Below are 6,227 nucleotides of genomic sequence, written 5' to 3'. Positions count from 1 at the left end.
AAAGGTGGGGTCTAGCATGGCTGGTGGGAACCTGTGGTTTCCACAGATGGGGGCCATGGGGGACACCTTGGTCAGCCCAAAATGTTGTCTTAATTGGTTCCACGTTTTCAGTGTGGCCGCTAACACTGGGCTGGATGTGTATTTTGCTGAGGGAGATGGGAGTGCTGCCGTAGCTAGGAGCCGGAGGGTCGTCCCCTTGCAGGAGGCCTCTTCCATCTGCACCCACTCCGAATTGGGTTTGTGTACCCATCCCCTCACTCTTTCCTCACCAGGCTGATCAGGTTCCACTTGTGGATCTGTGTTCAGTCTCTGGCTATTTGGATCCCCAGGTATCGGAATCTATTTTAAAAGGGAGCCCATCCAGCTCTGTCCCTCCCCTATTTGGGTTCAGTCCCGGCCGGTGCCCATAGGCCCCCGGGGATCACCTTGGGATCAGGGGGCAGCTGGTTTGAGCTCTGGCTGCCCTTGCATCATCTGGCTCTGCCAGCCCTGGTGTTTCTCCATGGTCCATGCCGTCGTGTCCACACCCTCGCCGATGCTCCTCAGTGACTGGGACATGCTCTGCAGCACCTCAGGCATGCCCACCTGCGACTGGGACAAGCTCCGCAGTGCCTCGGCCATTCCCATCTGAGAGCGGGACAAGGCCCGCAGAACCTCATCAAGGTCGGCCTGGTACTGGGTGACATCCCCCAGCGAGCCAGACATTCTGCCAAGATCCTCGGCTATGGCCGTCACTGACTGCGCAACACCTTGGCCACCTTCACTCGTGGTGCTGGCATTGTGCACCAGGTTCTCCACTGCGGTCGCCACCCTAGCAATGTTGGTCTCGGTGCCACTCATTGCCGGCACCATCTCCTGCACCCCTCGCCTCTGGGACTCCTCCAAGCAGCTATGAATCTGCTGGACTGTCGCTGACATCTCCCTGTCTTGGCCACTCCCTATCATCTGCACCAGCTCCGGGTAATGCTGTACCACAGGCTCAGCGTCAGGCTGGGACCCAGCTTGGATCCAGCAGCCCTCCGACTGCTGTCTCGCCTGGGGGCTCCTGCCTTATCTCTGCAGGTAGGGATGAAGCTGTGCCGCGACTATAATGGTTGCATCCTCGGAGCTCTCCCCCGAGGTGTTCTCCTTGGAATCAGGAGAGGGGCCGCCCGGGATGGGCCGGTTCCGTCGGCTGGAGGACATGTGGGAGAATGGACATGTGGACAGTGTTTAGGGATGGGTCAGTCAGTAAGGCAATCACTACTCACGTTTGACAGGTCCCCTGAGTGGAGCCCGGTAGCTCTTCACATCTGTGGCGTCCGCCAGCCTCCGCGTGGCTGACCGATCTGTCCTCGGCCACCTCCAGGATTCTTATGTCCGGCACCCCTCTGCTGGTCTGTGCCCTTTCCTGACGGATATGGGAGAGCTTTTCCTGAGGAGACATAGAGGGGGCATCGTTAGCCACATGCGAGGTTCACAGTGGTGGGAGAGGGTGCTGAAGGACGGGTTGGGGGGTTTAAGGGGGAGCAGGAGTGGAGGAAGGGCTGGGGGTTGCATGGAGAGTTGTGGGGTGGATGATCCTTTGGAGGGGGCTCGGGGACGTTGGGGTCTACTCACTCGTGCTGCCCGGTGTAGGTTGTTGACCTTCTTCCGGCACTGAAGGCCAGTCCTTCTGGTCACACTCCCCGAGCTGACAGCTGCCGCCACCTCATCCCAGGTAGCACTGGGTGCCTTGTGGCCCACTCTCCGAGACCCTCGGGGAACAGGACATCCCTCCTGGCCTCCATGGCGTCTAGCAGCCTCCCCAGGTCAGAGATCCCAATCTTGGGGCTGGTGTCCTTGGCACCATTGTTGTGAGCTGGCTGGTGTTGGCTGAACAAGTGTAGCTTAAGTGCTGCTCGACCTTGTTAGCGGGAGGCTGGCGTGTGCGGTCCCGGCGAATCAGCTGCCGAGTCTTCATTTGCGGTGAAAAGCCCGTGAGGCCTTATTAAGTGGGCCAATTAACGATGAACTGCATTGCTGGCCTCGCTGGGCCGAATGCTGGAAAGTTCGGGGCAATTCCCGCTTTCTACAACACTGAGAAATCTTTCTGGAGAATCGCGCCCTCTATTTCTCACCCTTGGTGGTGGGATTCTGTCTTCCTGCCGCTTGTCAATGGGATTTCACATTGAAGCCCCCCCATGCCGCCGGGAAACCCATGGGCGGGGGTGAGTTGCCGGCAGGAAACGTAAATCTCAACGACCGGAAAATTCCAGACATTCTCGGATTCTCTTTCTTCCCCTCCATTTGAAAGACAAGTTATTGCGATTTCTAGACGGCCGCAGGTTCCACGAGATTGATTAAGGTGTATGCTGTACTGTTTTGGATTTGTCCGATAATCTGACACCACAGCAGATGCGCCACTCTTTTCTCCACAATGTTTTCATCGAGCGGGTCGCTATGACAACGTTCTTGTGCCACAATGCCAACTCCTGACACCATGTCAAAATGCTGAGTTCTAGTGACTGGTACCAGGGATTTATAACAACAATAGTTTGTTCAGTACTCCGAATACCTCTTACTTTATTCCACTCGGCCCACACTCCGGGGAGATAGTAATAATCTTTATTATTGTCACAAGTAGGCTTACATTAACACTGCAATGAAATTACTGTGAAAATCCCTTGGCACTCCGGCACCTGTTCGGGTACACTGAGGGAGAATTCAGAATGTCCAAATTCTCTAACAAGCACGTCTTTCGGGACATGTGGAAGGAAACTGGAGCAGCCGGAGGAAACCCACGCAGACAGGGGGAGAACGTGCAGACTCCACACGTTCCACAAAGTGACCCAAGCCGGGAATCGAACCTGGGACCCTGGTGCTGTGAAGCAACAGTGCTACCCACTGTGCTACCGTGCTGCCCAACAGAGTCAATCAAAGGAGGAAATTCATACCAATCTCTTTCGCCATTGCAAGGCCCTGCGGATATGTGATAGGAGTCAGTTTCTATTCCCTCAACTTTTCAATTGTGTCCTTGTCATCCCGCAGATCAAGCTGGGTGCCCACCAGGATGATGGGTGAGTTTGGACAATGATGCCTCACTTCAGGATACCACTTGGCACGGATATTTTCAAAAGATGCTGGGATCACCAGCGAGAAGCAGATTAGAAAAACGTCTGTTTGAGGGTAGGAAAGTGAACGCAGACGATCAGAATCTTCTTGTCCAACCGTGTCCCAAAGCCCCAGATTCCACAGGCTTCCCACCAACCATCACATTGGCAGAATAGTTGTCAAAGACAGTAGGGATCTATTCTCCTGGTAAGGCATTGGTCGTGTAGCTGATGACCCAGCTGGTCTTACTCACCCCGCCATCACCGACCACCACAGACTTTATCGCCTGCATCGGACCCACGCTCCATCTGCCTCAGCATCGCACTGAGGCGATAGTGTGGCTATGATTGGATGGATAAGCATGGAATCAGATGAGTGCAGTCCCAGCTGCGTGCGAGCGGAGACGTTGGAAGAGGATTGTGTGGTCACCCCTGTCAAAGACAGCTGAAAGTTGAGAAGGATGTGAAGCGAATGACCTTTCTCACAGTCGCATCGGATTTGACTTGTAACATTTATATGGGCTGCTTCAGAATTGTTACAGGGGCGGAAACCTGGTTGGAGAGATTCAGGATGGAATTCCAGGAAAGATGGAGCAGACTCTGGGGGTGATTTTGGAGGTCAAGGGTTATATTTTGAGGAGAGGGGTGATGGTGGTAGACGGAAGGAGAGAGGAACAACAATCAGAGAGAGAGAAGCCTTAATGATCTTTGTTTATTGTACAAATAACAGCTCAGCCTCACAAAATATTTACATGTAACACATTTCCTGGTTAGAAGGGATCACCAATTTGAATACAAGGCTATTTGATGTTTTAATAAATCCTGGCAGTCTTTAGAATAATTTGACTGCTGCACATTTCCAGCTGAATGTAAATATGTGAAAACTTCCTCATTGATTGTTTTTCTGGACCTGTTTAATGTTGTTCACTTTTAACTTGGAAAAGCTTCTTGAGGGAGAGTCCGGGGCTTTTTACAAACTGATATTTGTAAACACATTGGCTGCTTTTCTGCTTCACTGGGTGTTGAGGTCGTTTACTGGAGCTGCCTGTGTTTGAGTCACAGGGGTCTTGTTGAACTCCAGTTCTCACCATGTGTCTAGTCTACGGGTGGATGAAAGTTATAGAGCGGGATTATGCATTGGCTGACTCCGAAATCGCAGAACGCGATTGGGAGGTGTGATGAACGGTTACTGTACTACTGTCCCCTTATCATCATGTATGGTGATGTCCCCTTTATGGCCGGGCTTGGAACCCTGGGGGACTCCGCCTCTGGCTCCGCCCACCTGGGAGTCGTATATAAGGGGCCGCTTTGTGGGCGGCACCCAGTTAGCACCTGTCTCGGCTCCAGGCTAGTTCTTAGCTTATTAAAGCCTTCTTTACCGTTTACTCTCTAAGCGAAGTTATTGAGGGTACAACAGGAGGAAAATAGGTTTCAACGCTAAAATCGCGGCGGGCGCCGATTTGACACCGAATCACAATTCTCATCGTTGCATGTCACTCCTTTTAATTTTTCGGTGTTGTGGGATTAGGAATGTTAGTACAGTTGACCTATAGTCAGAGGGACCTTTTTAGGATGGGTTTAACTTCAGAACCCCATTTAACATTGGCCGTAAGACATCCCGCTAAGGCAAAGCAAATAGGAGAAGTGATCAAAGCGATTTATATTGAAATGGATGGACAAAATTGCCTGATAGAATTTTATGGCAAACAGGAGGGCAAAGTGACCTGGAAAGAGGAGCAATGGCCCGCTACATTTGAAATACAACAACCTCCCCGAGAGAGCCATCATTTACTCACTTCAATCCTGGCCCAGGTACTGGCACATCTATGGGCCCAACGTAAACATCATGTTGGAAAAGTACATTCTGCCCCAGTGCATAGGGTGCAGTTACAGAAGAACGTTGCCCTGCCCTGCCTAAAACTATACAGGTTGGCACCGGAAACAGAAAAAGGGATAGAGGGAGTGATCAATGTACTATTACAGCAGGGGTGCTGAAGAGAACAAAAAGCCCCTGTAACCCCCCTAAACTCCCCATTCCAAAGGTAGGAAGACCCAACGCGTGGTGGGTTGTGCAAGATCTTAGAGCCATCAATAAAACTGTTATCACTATTGCTCCATTGGTGCCGGACCCAAATGTCATTTTGTCTTCTATACCACCAACAACGGATACTTTCTCAGCCGTTTTCTCCATACCATTGCACCCGGAAAGTCAACATCTATTTGCTTTACATATCGGAATTAACAGTATTAAAAGAGACTTGGACGAGTGCCAGTTGTCTGCAGGCTCAACATTCCCTCAATATGATGACAATTTATTGATAGCCTCAGAGGGAGGGCTTGTTTGTCAACAGAATACCCTTTTGTTATTGACACATCTGGCAAAAAGAGGGCATAGGGCCTCAATGGACAAGCTGCAATTCTGTCAGGAGACAGTTCAGTATTTGGGATTTCAGCTGCAGCAAGGACAGCGGAGGCTTGGGTCTGAAAGAATACAGGCTATAGCAAGGGTTCCAACTCCGCGTACAAAAAAGGAGACCCTCACTTTCCTCGGCATGGTGGGCTATTGCAGGCAGTGGATACCGGACTTTAGGGAGATGGACGCGGTACTGCGCACGGCTACCCTACAGGATGCCCCTTCAGTTGTTACCTGGACCCCAGAGAGCGCCCCTGCCTTGGGACTTCCTAATTACGCCAAGCCCTTTACTCTTTATGTGAATGAAGCAGGGGGATTTGCAACAGGGGTCCTGATGCAAGAGCATTGAGGAGGGAAAAGACCCCTTGCCTATTACTCGGTCGCCCTATGTGCAGTGGTAAAGGGTATGCCAAGTTGCTTAAGAGCAGTAGCAGCCACGGCCGCCATAGTAGAAAAATCAGTACCCCTTGTACTCGACCACCCGTGTACAGTATTGGTTCCTCACTCTGTTTTGCTCCTGCTTAATTCATCCGCAACGCAGCATTTTTCTGCATCTCGACGCATTGGGTACGAGGTAATCCTTCTCTCTGAGACTAACGTTGTCTACAAGCGAGCGCCAGCTATCAACCCTGCTACACGCTTACCCGCGCCCTCGGATGAAGAACATTTGTTTCATCATGACTGTGTACAATTGGTTGAAGCCACCACAACCCCTCGCCCTGATTTATTGAGTCACCCACTTG

General features: G+C 51.6%; 1 pseudogene; it reads right to left on the bottom strand.

The window, feature by feature from the left end:
* Nucleotides 1–2,895: 2,895 nt before the first annotated feature.
* LOC140406381 (ras-related C3 botulinum toxin substrate 1 pseudogene) lies at nucleotides 2,896–3,364 on the bottom strand (annotated as a pseudogene).
* Nucleotides 3,365–6,227: the final 2,863 nt, after the last annotated feature.

Source organism: Scyliorhinus torazame, unplaced genomic scaffold (genome assembly GCF_047496885.1).
Source record: "Scyliorhinus torazame isolate Kashiwa2021f unplaced genomic scaffold, sScyTor2.1 scaffold_520, whole genome shotgun sequence".
NCBI classification, from domain to species: Eukaryota; Metazoa; Chordata; class Chondrichthyes; order Carcharhiniformes; family Scyliorhinidae; genus Scyliorhinus; species Scyliorhinus torazame.
This window is presented reverse-complemented; position numbering and strand designations above follow the sequence as displayed.